Raw genomic sequence first — 13,927 nt, forward strand, 5'->3', positions numbered from 1 at the left:
GTTCCCGCCCAAAATAGGTTAAAGACATATTCACTTTATTCAGTGATTTCACTTAATTAAAATATCACTTATTTTTTGGATAATCCTCCCTACTACAAAGTGTGCTGACCATATAAGGAGTTCCTCCCTGTCCCCAGTGAGCCCCTGGGGTCAAAAACCCCTAGTTTCGGTTTGGGCTTTGGGTGGCAAAGCCTTCATCCAATCAGGATGAGAGGGACCTTCCTCCAATCATGATCGAGTGGGGCGGGCCTTGGTGCATGTGCTGTTGGTCTGTTGTACTTCCCCCACTGTAGAACGTGTGCATGTGCACATCTTGTTACTGGGGTGGACCGTTTTCTTTCTCTTCCAAATCACCCAAATCACTGAATGCTCCTTTAAAGACAAAGGCCAGGTGTTTGATTGTCCAGTGAGGAAGGGCCTTTAGAAAAAAGTCGCGTCAAAACCTTGATTAGCCGTCACCCGTTTTGAGTAGAATATTGCCGGTCAAAATATTGTAGGAAGGAGACACATTTCACATACTGTGTTTTGGCCATGGTATATCTCTGTGGACTTAAAGTTCTGTGTACCTTAAGTGAAGAAGGCTAAACTTGACATTGGGACTGTCTTCATAAAAGCACAGAGAAACTTCATCTATCATTGCAGTTTTCATTCTCAATGGCATATGGTGCCGTTGAATTAATCAACGCATATTTCCCAAACCCTTGATACAAAGGGAAAGATTGTGGAATAATATGGGGATGCATCTCATGCCAGTAACCACAGCACAACATTATTTTTACGGACCAATTTTGAGATCATCTAATTCTTTACCAGGCATCATCGCATCAAGGGCTCTATTTTTCATTGCATTACTTCTGATGGTGCCCATTCAGTCACTGTATTTAACAGTTTGGCGTGCATTAGTTCTGATGGTGCCCATTCAGTCACTGTATTTAACAGTTTGGCGTGCATTAGTTCTGATGGTGCCCATTCAGTCACTGTATTTAACAGTTTGGCGTGCATTAGTTCTGATGGTGCCCATTCAGTCACTGTATTTAACAGTTTGGCGTGCATTAGTTCTGATGGTGCCCATTCAGTCACTGTATTTAACAGTTTGGCGTGCATTAGTTCTGATGGTGCCCATTCAGTCACTGTATTTAACAGTTTGGCGTGCATTAGTTCTGATGGTGCCTATTCAGCAAACTGCATAGCTGTACCTCAAGCTCCATGAACACACCTTCTACTGCAGGGAGCTGTCAAACCAAGTTAAGAACAAAGCATCTCGTCAGAGCACATCAAATATTACAAATCTGTAGGCCCGTCATTTCGCTGTTTACAAAGACTTCTGACTTGAGCCAACTGCCAGGCCGATGGCAAATCAACCTGTGTCAAATAAAATGTCATCGAGTCCATGTTAAGATCACAAAAATATTTGCGCGATGAGTTGTAAGAGATAATGAATATGTGAACGCGCACACACACACACACACACACACACACACACATGATTGCCATAAAGTACTAACGTAAAGTCTGCTCCGTGGTCATATGGTCTGGTCATAGGAAATAAGGCAGTGATTTATATGACAAGAATGTGGTCCATGTCACATGCCTGGAAGACAGACCACATGGTTGGCAGGCCCGGTGAAGCTGAGCACAAACTGAACATGAACATAGTGGCTAAAGGGTGCTGGGAAAGAGACGGAAAAAAGAGGTGAATGAACAGGGCGAACGGTAACTTGGTATAGACACATGGGCCATTGTGGTACAATTGTGTGCACACTTTCATGCATTCTAAATCACAAATGGAGCCACATGGATAAGTTTATGAGATGTACCGTACCAAAGGTGTTCACAAGAGTTTGGTGATAGCAGGTAAGACATGTCATTTCCATGGACAACTCCGGCAGGTTAAAATAAATTGTCATTTCCAAAAAATTGCTGTGGTGTTATAATGAAACCTCAAACCCACCAGAAGTAGATGATCAAGTTAAGTCAACTTCCGTTCCATGCAATGTAGTACTGCTAGTGACATTCATGTGCATGTTCTCTTTTATTTACTTCTTTGTCACTTTCGCACACATGCACATGCACGTGCAAATATAAACATATACCCAAGTATGGAAATTGACAAAGTCAAAAATGCAAAGCAAAGCATGCAAATCCTTTCCCTTGCATGCTTGGAGCAGAGCAGTGGCCTGGCTGAGAAAATCTAAACACAAGAGAGCACACATTTACAACAGCAGGCCACTACTACAGTAACTACACTACAGCAAAGCACTCACACACATTAAAACATAGCCAGAGGGCCTCAGCCGCTGCCTACTACTCACACAACACTAAAAACAGTCAACACAGTCAAGCACACAGCCAGAATCATAGACACACACGCCTGTCAAAGCGTAAACAAAAGGTCAGAAGACGTTCCCAGCAACGCACCTGTAGACCAGATCAGCTTCACAGTGCTGATGACGTGTGTGTGTGTGTGTGTGTGTGTGTGTGTGTGTGTGTGTGTGTGTGTGTGTGTGTGTGTGTGTGTGTGTCTGTGTGTGTGTGTCAGTGTGTGTGTGTGTGGGTGTGTGAGAGAGAGAGAATGTGAGAGAGCGCGCGTGCATGCGTGTGTGTGACGTAAGGTGAAGGCACCAAGCGAGCTGTCAGCACAGTCTTACGGTGTGTTCCCGGGAGCAGGAGGAGCGATATCGCGGCATGGCCGGTCCCCCAGAATGAAGGAGGAGGCTTGTGGGTAATGCGGAATGACGATCTGACAAACGGTTCATCGTGAGCCACTCAGACGTACTGTCTCTTCCCAATGTCTCCGTCTGTCACACTGCCGCTTGGCTCCCTTCCCCTCGTCTCCTATATATCCTTTACTCAAGGCTCATTCTCGCTCGTCTCCACTCTCCCTGCTGTCATTCTGCAAGCTCCCCTAATCGCCTCATGCACACCGAGCAGAGAGGCAGAGGCAACGTATGGGAGGGGGGACGCACCACAAGGCACAAAGATGTAGGGTGGTGGTGGTGGGGGGGGGGGGGGGGGTACGATTACTGATGGAGGCACACCAAGAGAAAATGGAAGGAAAGAGTGTGTGTGGGGGGTGGGAGGAAGATGAGAGGAGGTGTGTGTCGGGGGGAGGGGTTGACAGGCAAAGTCATCGGAGAAGGTAAAGAAGCAGGTGAGAGAAGGAGAGATGGGAAGTGTGTATGAGAGAAAACGTGATAGCAGTTGACAACAGCAGAGAAAAACAGAGCTGGCCACCGCAAAGCAAACATGCTCTACAGACACAGACACACACAGAGAAAGAGACCACCCCTCTTCTGCTAACAGAGTTGGTATGCCCCAAGAGAAGCTGCTCAGTCACTGTTGCTAAGGCCCGCCCCTCTGAAAATATAGGACACTGTCAGAGAACATATACAGGTCCCCTCTAACTATACTGCAACACAATACCACACAGGAACTGTGGGGGGGGGGGGCTGACATACTCCTACCACACTGCTGTACCTATTCCCCTTCTGCACATATTGGCCCACCAACGAACGGACACCACACAAAACAATCTGAATGTACACGTAACCAACTGGATGCTTACATTGGGATAAATTAACACCGATTGTGTGTGTGTCTATATCCATAATAATCAAATAGAAAATACATCAAATTTATATAGCGCTTTTCTTGGTACTTACGCTTTACACAACATAACAAAATAAAATAAAATGTATATCATTTTATATAGAGTATATGACTATATATACACATTATATATCTCTCTCTTTCTCTCTCTCAAGATGCTCAATTGGTACAGGCCCAAATTGTGCCAGAACAAAATCCCCCACAGCCCACACAATTACACCGCTTGAAATGTTGACAAAAGGCAGGATGGATCCAAATTCTGACCCTGCCATCCGAATGTCACAGCATAAATTAAGACTCATCGAACCAGGACATTTTTCCCAATCTCCAATTGTCCAATTTTAGTGAACCTGTTCCCCAGTTTTATGTTCTTAGCTTAAAGGAATGGCACCCGGTGTAGCCAGTCTTCCTCAAGGCTAGAAGTGTTCTGCATACCTTGGTTGTAAGTTTGTAACAACTGTGGTTATTTTAGTTACTGTTCCTTTCTATCAGCTCAAACTAGTCTGGTCATTCTCTTCTAACCTCTGGCACCAACAAGGTCTCACAGAACTGACACTATTTTCAGACCATTCACTGTATTCCCTAGAGATGGTTGTACGTAAAAATCCACAGTAGATCAGCACTTTCCGAAATACTCAGACCAGCCCGTTTGGCACCAAAAACCATGTCACATAAAGTGAATCACCTTTCTTCCCTATTCTGATGCTTGGTTTGAACTGCCAGCAGGGCCTATTTCATACACAAAAAACAACTCCATATATCATGTTGAACCAATCATACCCAAATTGAAATAGCATGTTGATGCCGGGGTCTCTATAGAGCACACCTCCAAAGCCGCTTTCACTTCTGCCCACAGAGGGCACCACAAACACGTCTCTCTTGTATAAACTGTTTAACCTGCAGCGTCCTCGTGTCCCGACGGATTCACCCCACCATAGAGCTATATATATAATCTAGAGAGCGATACATGGGCGCTACAGGCTACACTTCCTCTGCCAACCTGGGGGGGGGGGGGGGGGGGGCAGCGGACTGACCTCATGCTTCCTTCTATGCATGAGGAGTCCAAGCTGCTTCTTTTCACCTGACGGGGGCGTTTCCCTGGCCGCTTGGAAGGAACACGTTATTCTGACCAGATCCTTTCCCCTCCCTCAGGCACCTAGGCTGGCCAGGGGGAGGTAGTTTAGAGACCAGGATTACTGCATGTTTTTTGTGAGGGTACCTACCCTAGGGGACATGGTGAGAACATTCAAACTCCACACAGAAAGGCCCTTTCACCAACACCTACCGAGGGAACACGCCCCAGCGCCCACAGCGTCCCCTAGCGGGAATCGAACCCAGGACCTTCTAGCTGTGAGGCACTACCAGACTAGTTTTTATTTCCAGGGAGAAAAAAAAAGTCTGGGACCGAGTCCACTTATTTCTGATCGTCTGCCTTTGTTAAATTGATTTGCACACGCACGCACACACACACACACACACACACACACACTCTTTCTCTGTCGCTCTAATTAATTAGTCTCATGTCGCACAGCTGCGTCTAGATTCTCCCGGCGGATCCTGCCGGGAGATGCCTATGCCATAGAAAGCATAGATGGACCCCAGACCACAGCACTAGACTGTGCCACCGTGCCCCCTATAATTCCTGTATACATGTGTGTAGATACAGTATATCTACCTACCCACCCAGCCACCAACACTGAGGGAAAATCATAAGTATCTACTTACAGTATGTTCACTTTTTGCAGGTGCATGCATGCATACATGCATACATGCATGTATGTTTAGGGTACCAACAGGTGACAAAGTGGTGCTGTTGAGCTTCACACTGCAGTGCACAGGTGCATGATGGGAAGCTGAGTTTTTTTGCGACAATCACTTCAGACGGGTCTGATTGTCTTTGTAGAAGATAAGCTTCTGCATTCATGGTAACCTTGTGTCGTACAAGCTCAGAATCCTGGATTACAAATGTAAACAAAACATTGCCCGCCTACTACGACAGTGTCTGGTAATTTTGACACACAGGGGCATGGACACAACACAGTCCGTTTCCACAGGTAATCTCTAGACCGGAAATTTAAATCTGTATGTATTTCCCAAAAATAACATTCAGGTTTTACCCCGATTTGCACTGTTATAAGACATTGAAATAACAAAATAAAAACATGAACAGAAAAGGCTGAGGCAGAAAGATTTGTGATCCAAGTTATTAAATAGTCCATAGGATTATTGGGTTGTTTATTTTTTACCGAAGATTATTCCAGGAAGCTGGAGCATCTGAACAGAAAGCAGACATTCCAAGTTCAGGCTGAACATGTGGTATCTGTTATCTAAGTGCTGTGTGTCCAATTTAGCAGCAATGTAATATGTAAGGGATAATGTATGGCTGAGTGGTCATTGTTTATAGATAAATCACCGACAGGCTGATTAACACTTACAGCGCTAGCATTTATTGAAAAAGTAGGATCTAATTCACACCAGCATTTTTTCCAGTCGAGCTCTTATTTTGAAAAGCCACATTTCCAGTCTACCGGACGTAGTATTAACCTAGGAAGCTGAACGGAGCCTGGACAGGCCTTGTTTACAATATGAATCCAAACCGGGCCACTGGAGAGCTCCACATCGTCGGCTCTGTGCCATCAAAGAAACGTTGTTTTGACCAAATGCCATCTGGGACAAGGAATAGGAGATACAGGCGATTGAAAGAAACGGATAGAATGGATTATTATGGCGACGACGATCTAAGATGGGCAATCCAGTGCTGTAGCTAGCTAACCGGCTAACGTAAGTAGCATTATGGCTCGATCGTTCGAATGCACTATAAAAGCGCAATTGCCAATAATCAACGGCAATGGCGGTAAGCGTTGTATAAAAAAATAGGCTTCAATTGACCTACATCTGACCTACAATAGAGCTGAAAGAATTAACCACCGACACGTAGCGGAGGTGGTTAATGAGTACCAGTAACAAAATGGGTAAAAGATTGGTGGGGCATTACTATGAATGACATCACCACAATCCAAAAATCAACAATCTTTTTCCTGCAAATCATGGGATATGCAAGTTGGCAAGGTTGAATTGTTCCCAGCATGTGACGGATGATATTATTCATTATTTTGGCAATCATTTGAAATTCCTACAAAAAGCATTGCTCATCTGTGGCTGGCTGTCTACACCTTACTGGCAAAAACAATAGCTTTTACAACCAAGAACATGGGGCGCCTACTACAGCATGCATTCAAATCTGAGTGCAGAGTAGACATTAGGAGGTCAGTTCATATTATTGCAGCAAATTCTGTTGAGATAGATCTCTAAAATCAACCTCTTACTATCTGCTGGAAATATTCCTATCCATTCCAGACAGCTGTGGCAGACTGTCCACAATGACCTATCAGTGCAGCTATTTGCATGCAGAGAGAAGACTTGCAGAAGGTACCTCCCCTATAGCCTCTGGGAGGAATGGTTGAGTTGAGTAGGGTTTGAAATCTCTATTTTACTGACAGTCTTGACAGCCCCACTCCCTCATCCAGGATGTTTACTGAGAGGAGGGTCTGACCCTGAGCTACAGGCACTGCTATGGCAACAGGGACGTGACATAGCGCAACAATTTTGTAACCTCATGTGTGTCGTCATATCCCGTGACACTTGGTGGTCGTTGTGTGGCCAGCCTGTCCACTGGCCAGATTAATATTACTCTCTAAGATACAACTATTATAGAAGAAAAAAAATCATCAAAAAGTGTGACTCACTACCCTTCTCCAAAATGCCTAAGCAGACCGAATCACTTCTGTTCGTGTTGAGTAAAAACAATCTGATTGGTCCAAATCTCTCCTGAAGTGTATTATTGGAATGCCATTGAGCCACTACGGGGATGTAAACAAACGTATTTGATGTTGTCCGCTTGTCGCTAAAAACATACACAATGGTCGTATTTGAGGACACTTTAGAATACACTTTAAGAGAAGTGTCTGTGTCTGGGACTGCTCGTCTACGAGGCTGCAGCTGGGTGCATCTCAAACAGCGTGGTTTGTTTACAAACAAAACATCGCAAGATGTCCCCGCGAGAGTTGGGAACGCCGCAGTACCGCTTCAGTATATCTCCAACCAAAATAGTTACTTTATAAATCTATCTTAAAAGACGAAAATAAAACTGCATGCACAGGGTTTTTCCTTTTAAATATTTCTGCTTTGTAGCACTTGTATAATACAATAAAATGTATTATTATGGCCTCTGTCAAGCTTTGGACTAACAAGAAAAGTAAATATATATTTTTAACTCTGTGCCCTGGGTAGTTGAGCTCTCTACCTAAATGGACTGCATTTATAGTACCTATATCGCCTTTCCTGGTGTTTCTGACAACCAACATGGCACACCGTCACACATTAATGTGTGTTCACATTCACACACCAAAGGCAAAGGCAACTATAAAAGGCATCACTCTGCTCATCTGGAGCAATTATGGGTTCAGTAATTTTCTCAAGGACCTGAAGTAGCTTGTCCTCAGTCACTCTCACCTTACCATACTGAGACAAAAATACAGTAGAAGAAAGAATATAGAAAGTCACTGCTCACTGACAATACATGCACCGACAATTCACCCAACATATTGTCGGATATATATGCCGGAAACATTCAAAGTACTGAATGTTTCAAAATCCTACTCAGTATCCCTCAGGCTGATGATTCTATATAATGAATAATCATTATTTGCTCAACCTTAAAGGGCCATTTCACCGCTGGAAGAAACTGCAATCACTCAATGTTATTAGTTTTTGTAGTAGATAACAGTATAGCACAATTTGAAATTTGCACTCCATTGCCAGAAAAATAATGAAGTCTGTGTGTTTGACTAGGGTTTGACTGGATTGTTGAATTCCTACAATGACCACAATGCTTTGGTGCACCATGTGGGCTGTCTTACTGAGTCAACATGTAGCCTAGGAAGGAAGTGAGACCACATTGTTGGTCATGAACATGGCGTCATGAATAAAACACATATTACACATAAAACCCCCAGGAAAGTGTTTGTGTCCTAAACATCATTAAAATAAGATCTGGTTGCAAAAGAGGTGAAGTAGCCCTTTAAGTATATTAGTTGAGGCACCATCCATGTGTTACTGTGTGTGCATGATGAGTGCATAAGCTTGTGTATGTGCAAGTGTGAGATCGCACACACCTGCAGTGAAAGGCTGTGATCATCAGCCAAGTTGAAAGACTCAAAGATGTCCTAGGTGGCAAGGTTTCAGCCCTCGTGCAGATAGGCACGTAGATAGCCACTTTATTTCCAATTTAACTGAAACATACCATGACTAAAGTGTGACAGTATACGTATACGGTAATCACTATGTCCTTCAGTATAATCTGCATGTGTGGATGGTGTTGCTTGACAAAAATAGCAGTGGCATGTGTGTAGGACTTCAAAAGAGAAGTCAACATCTAAAGAACTAAAATAATGGCCATAGGAAAAAGGAGAGAGCAGAGAACACATGCACACAAAGCAACAAGCAGTGTGATGCTGCGTTCGTTCACACTGGCAGATACAAAGATACAGGCTACCCATTTAACGGACACCAGCGACATGAAGACAAAGATACATTCAACATTGAAGCTGCTACAAAAGCTACAGCAACGTTGAGTTGTGTTCAACTTCAGAGAGAAATATATAAAGTTGGTTCAACTTCAGATACAAACATGCTGTGTAGCTTTGTATCTTTTGTATCTGCTAGTGTGAATGCAGCATCAGAGAGAGAGAGATATTCTAGCCACAGTGTCACTGTAAGCCAGATATCAGTCACTCCTTCCTCTCCACAGGGCTAGACTGCAACATAGAATCAGAAAACACATACCCCTCCATCCACCACATTCATTTTCATCTCGGCCTGAACTAATTGGCCCTCTTAGAAGTTAGATTGAAAAGCCATTAGGTTTGAGATAGTGAAGACGGGAGTTTCACGTATTCAGCTAGTTAGTGTATCCTGCACTGCCTCTCAATTGAACACAGTCTAATTCATTGAGCGTTTTAAACAAGATGTTGGTGGTGGTTGGGGAGGCGCAAAAGTAGGGATGCGCCAATCAGGTTTTTTGGGACCGATCCCGATCACCGATTGTTTATCTCATGATCGGCCGATACCGATCTTGTGCTTAAATTTGAATATTTCCAAAATTATTATATGTCAAAACCCACTTCAAAACTGTTCCTGTGTGTTGGGAGGAAGGGGAGAATGTTTAGGCCTGTCACAAAGATGCAAAATGATGACTATATATCTTATTGACCTTTATACCACTTACATGGTATAAGATGATTTCTCCAGATCAATTGCAGATCACCGATCGAGTCATTTGGAGTGAATATCGGCCAATCATGGTGGCTGATTATCGGAGCATCTCTACGAAAAGTATAGTGTGATCAAATATTTATAAGATAATACTTTATTATAAGATAATCTGTACTCATCTCTGAGGCCAAAAAGGGTTACTTCTATCACACAATGTACAAGGACAGAAAAACTAAGGAATCACAACAAACTGCAATATAACAAGCCACAAACTCAAGTAAATTCACAAACTTCAGCTGGACATTGTTGCTATTGTATGTATGCGTAGATGCAACAAGCATACATGAGAGTTATGTGCTGGGGGTTAAGCAGCTGCATTCATCACAGTGGAGCCAGTGAGACCAAACTGCAACAGAGTGGCGCCATGTTGTCACATTGTAGGACAAAATTAGCTAGTAAAGTAAAGTAGCTATTCCCTGTGTTAAACACAGATCTTATTTGAGGCGACTTTGTTTGGGAGAGGGAACCTGACCATCTAGTGTTATCACATTGGTTTTCAACCTTTTCATGTCATGGCCCACCAAATTAATAGGCATTTGGCTGCAGCCCCCACCTGGAAATATTGTGTGCCAGGAACCCAAACAAGATTTAATCTTTTCAGATTATATTGACACTAGAAGATCTGAGCTCCTCTTGTGAGCTTGTAGATGTGGTTAAACTGATTTAGGTTTCTGTGCAGGTTTCAAATTGTGTTGGACAAAATCATATCAGTAACTACAGACTATGGCTAGATACTACCCATGGCAACAGCACGACAATGAGAGCCCAACATGTTTACTACTACCGCCTTCCATGCACCATGGCACGATCGAGTCACTTAATTCATTTACCGACAGATTTATTTAACCAAAATAGCCCTCAATGCCAGCTATTTTCGTTTTGTTTTTACCTTTTTTTACCTCACCTTTAAGTAGTCACAGAATATTAAACTTCACCACGATCGCACACCGTAGAATGTGGAATAGTCGCCCGACTGCCCATGGCAAGTAAATAAAACGTTGTGGCAAGTGAGTTTGGTTTCAGGTTGCCCGACAGGCAAGTGCAATCCACCTTATTATTGGCACGTGAAGAACAATGCTACCTTTTTATAACTAGCAATTACACTCAATTCAGTTTTTCACTCATTATCGATTGGTTTAACATGAATTTGTTAAACACAGTGAAGTTTACCTATCATTTTATAATGGATGATTTTCTTTTTGGGCATGTGGGCAAGTGCCTCTGAGACCTTAGTGTCAACCCCTGTGACTGTGTTGTTTGCATTGCGGAATGTGGATTACATTTTAGACTTTGATCAGAGATATAATCAGATGAGAAAGTACTGTTATTATGCATTAAGTTGTTAAATACAACAGGTCTGGATGAAGAAAACAAAACATGGCATTGACATTATCTGCATCCAGTGGATCTAATGGGCTCTCTCTGAAATCAATAAGGGGAGTGTTGGAAGGACAGTCAGGTCTGTTAAAGAGCCCATTGCAGCTGGACCCATATTCACAAGTGAAACAGGACCTGTACCAAGTACTGTACTAATTTGTTAGACAACATGAACACATTCATGCTTTGCAGTAAAGCCTTTAGTACTGCAGGAACTAGATATCGGTGCCATGTTTATGTGATGTTTACCACGTTATTGTGGGGGGGAATATTTGACTGTTTGGAAAAATTTAAACCAACAAACAGTAAGTACTCTGTATAAGTTTAATACATTTCATATTTGATCATTCTTCCATTACATAGCTGCATCTTTTGGTAAATTAATAGCCATGCAAACTATAATTTTACACCGAAAACACCTGCGTCTTAAAATGGGGACGTGCTAGAGTTCAGGATTAAGCACAAACAAGCTTTTTTGTTTTCAGATACTGTACCTAAATGGATCTAGGGGTCCAGGTGGTGAGTCATGCGGGGGGCTGTTGTGGCCAACTCCTAGGCACAGTGGGACGATGGACGGAGAGGTGGAGGTGAGGCTGAGGGGGGTGGCGTTACGGTGTCACGGCCTCCCCGTTATGCAGCACCATCCCTGGTGCTGGAAGGGCAGCAGGCCAGTCGCACTACAGGGGGAGAAAGAGAACATTAGGGCAGAAGTGATCCGTTGAAAGAGTTTTCTTCTCCGCTTCTCTAAACTTTCTCTCATTTGTCTTCGGTGCCGACTTTATTACATCACATATAACTCTTCTATGTAAATCACGTAAGACTTGTGCTGCCTTGTTTTATTTCAGTAAATTTTCCTTTTTGACATTTCACACAGATTATTGTGCATGCTTGAGTCATTAAAGGTATATTCAGTGATCGCACTTAATTAAAAAAAATGGGGGTAAAAAACCCTAGTTTCGGTTTGGGCTTTGGTGCGCGTGCTGTTGGCTTGTTGCACGTTCCCCCACAGTAGAGCATGTGCACATCTTGTTTACAACATGGCGGAGCATCGGTGGAAAATCTGAATGCAGTCACCAGCTCAAATAACAAGAAAATAATTATAAAGAGTAGCCAAGAGAAGAAATCTGCTAGTGAAGACCCATTGGTGAACACAGAGAAGAGCCAGGCGACAGCTGTCTGTCTGCTGTGGGACATGGAGTAGGGCCGCGTCACCCAGGCTTTCCTAGCAGTCTGTGTGGGACATGGAGTAGGGCCGCGTCACCCAGGCTTTCCTAGCCGTCTGTGTGGGACATGGAGTAGGGCCGCGTCACCCAGGCTTTCCTAGCCGTCTGTGTGGGACATGGAGTAGGGCCGCGTCACCCAGGCTTTCCTAGCCGTCTGTGTGGGACATGGAGTAGCCAGCTAGCCGCATCACCAGGCTTTCCACTAGGCAGCTGGGTGGTCCGTTTACCGACACGAGCTGCTGGGATGCCAGCGGGAACCACGGCCAGTCGGCCACAATTCTTCCAGACTCCATAACCAGCAGTGTTTTCACGTGTAAGTAAAGTTTGCTGTGTAGGCTATACGTAGCCTGGCTTGGCCAGCAGCCTCATATTGTGGATTGCAGCTTCAGTGTATCCACGCTATGAGGCTGACCAAGCCAGACTAGGCTATACTGTCATACGGAGCTGCATTATAACTGTGTTGCTGCTCTGTGTTGCTAGCTTCTTGGCTAGCTAAACCAGAATACATGGTGCCTGGTGGAGCAGCATACATCCTGAATGATCCGAGGGTATCAGTTTGATAATATAATTAACCACTGAATCACATAATCAAATGGGAATATCTGTGATAGTCATGTCACGCGAGCATGCGTGTATGGATTATATATTTATTCATTCAACAAACTTGACCTACATGGAAGCTAAATAACCTACAAGTTGTTTGTTTACATTAATGAAATTAATATTTAGTTGGAATATGCCAGACCAAGTAACAATAGTCGGTTCAATACAGTGAGGACATGAATAACAAAAAAATAAAAGATCAATTAAAAACAATGTTGTAGAAGTGGGTGTTGAGATGAGCTTTAGAAATGTCTATAGAGGCTGCCTGACGAAGGTACAGTGGGAGCTTGGTCCATGCCGACGGCCCGTAAAAGCAAAAAGCTGCTTCCCCGTATTTTTTAGTTGCCATTATTTTAGGCAAAGCGAGCAGGCCAGCAGTGGAAGACCTTAGGGGGGCGGTTTGGGACATATTTAGGCAGGCAGTGTAGGTAGGAAGGTGCGAGACCATTGAGAGCTTTATAGACAAGTAAAATAATTGGAAGCCAGTGCAGTGATGCCAAAACTGGAGTAATATGTTCTCTCATCTTAGTTCTAGTTAAAACTCTGGCTGCTGCATTTTGGACAAGTTGTAATCTGTCAGTTGTTTTCTTAGGCAGTCCTGAAAAACGTGCATTGCAGTAATCAAGCCGAGAGAAAACAAAGGCGTGGATTAGCGTTTTTGCATCGTCCAAGGACAAATAGGCTCTGATTCGTGCAATATTTCTAAGGTGAAAAAATCTTGGTAACATGATTAATGTGTGAATTATAATTCAATTCAGAATCAATAATAACCCCCAGGTTCT

General features: G+C 43.5%; 1 protein-coding gene across 1 annotated transcript in view; it reads right to left on the bottom strand.

The window, feature by feature from the left end:
- ncoa1 (nuclear receptor coactivator 1) overlaps nucleotides 1-13,927 on the bottom strand; it is a 99,783-nt gene that overhangs the window by 54,881 nt on the left and 30,975 nt on the right. The window contains exon 2 of the mRNA XM_083790807.1: nucleotides 11,814-11,996. The gene's annotated coding sequence lies outside the window, so the exon portion shown is untranslated. The remainder of the gene's footprint in view (nucleotides 1-11,813; nucleotides 11,997-13,927) is intronic.

This window comes from Protomyctophum parallelum, assembly GCF_964188405.1.
Source record: "Protomyctophum parallelum genome assembly, chromosome: 19".
NCBI classification, from domain to species: Eukaryota; Metazoa; Chordata; class Actinopteri; order Myctophiformes; family Myctophidae; genus Protomyctophum; species Protomyctophum parallelum.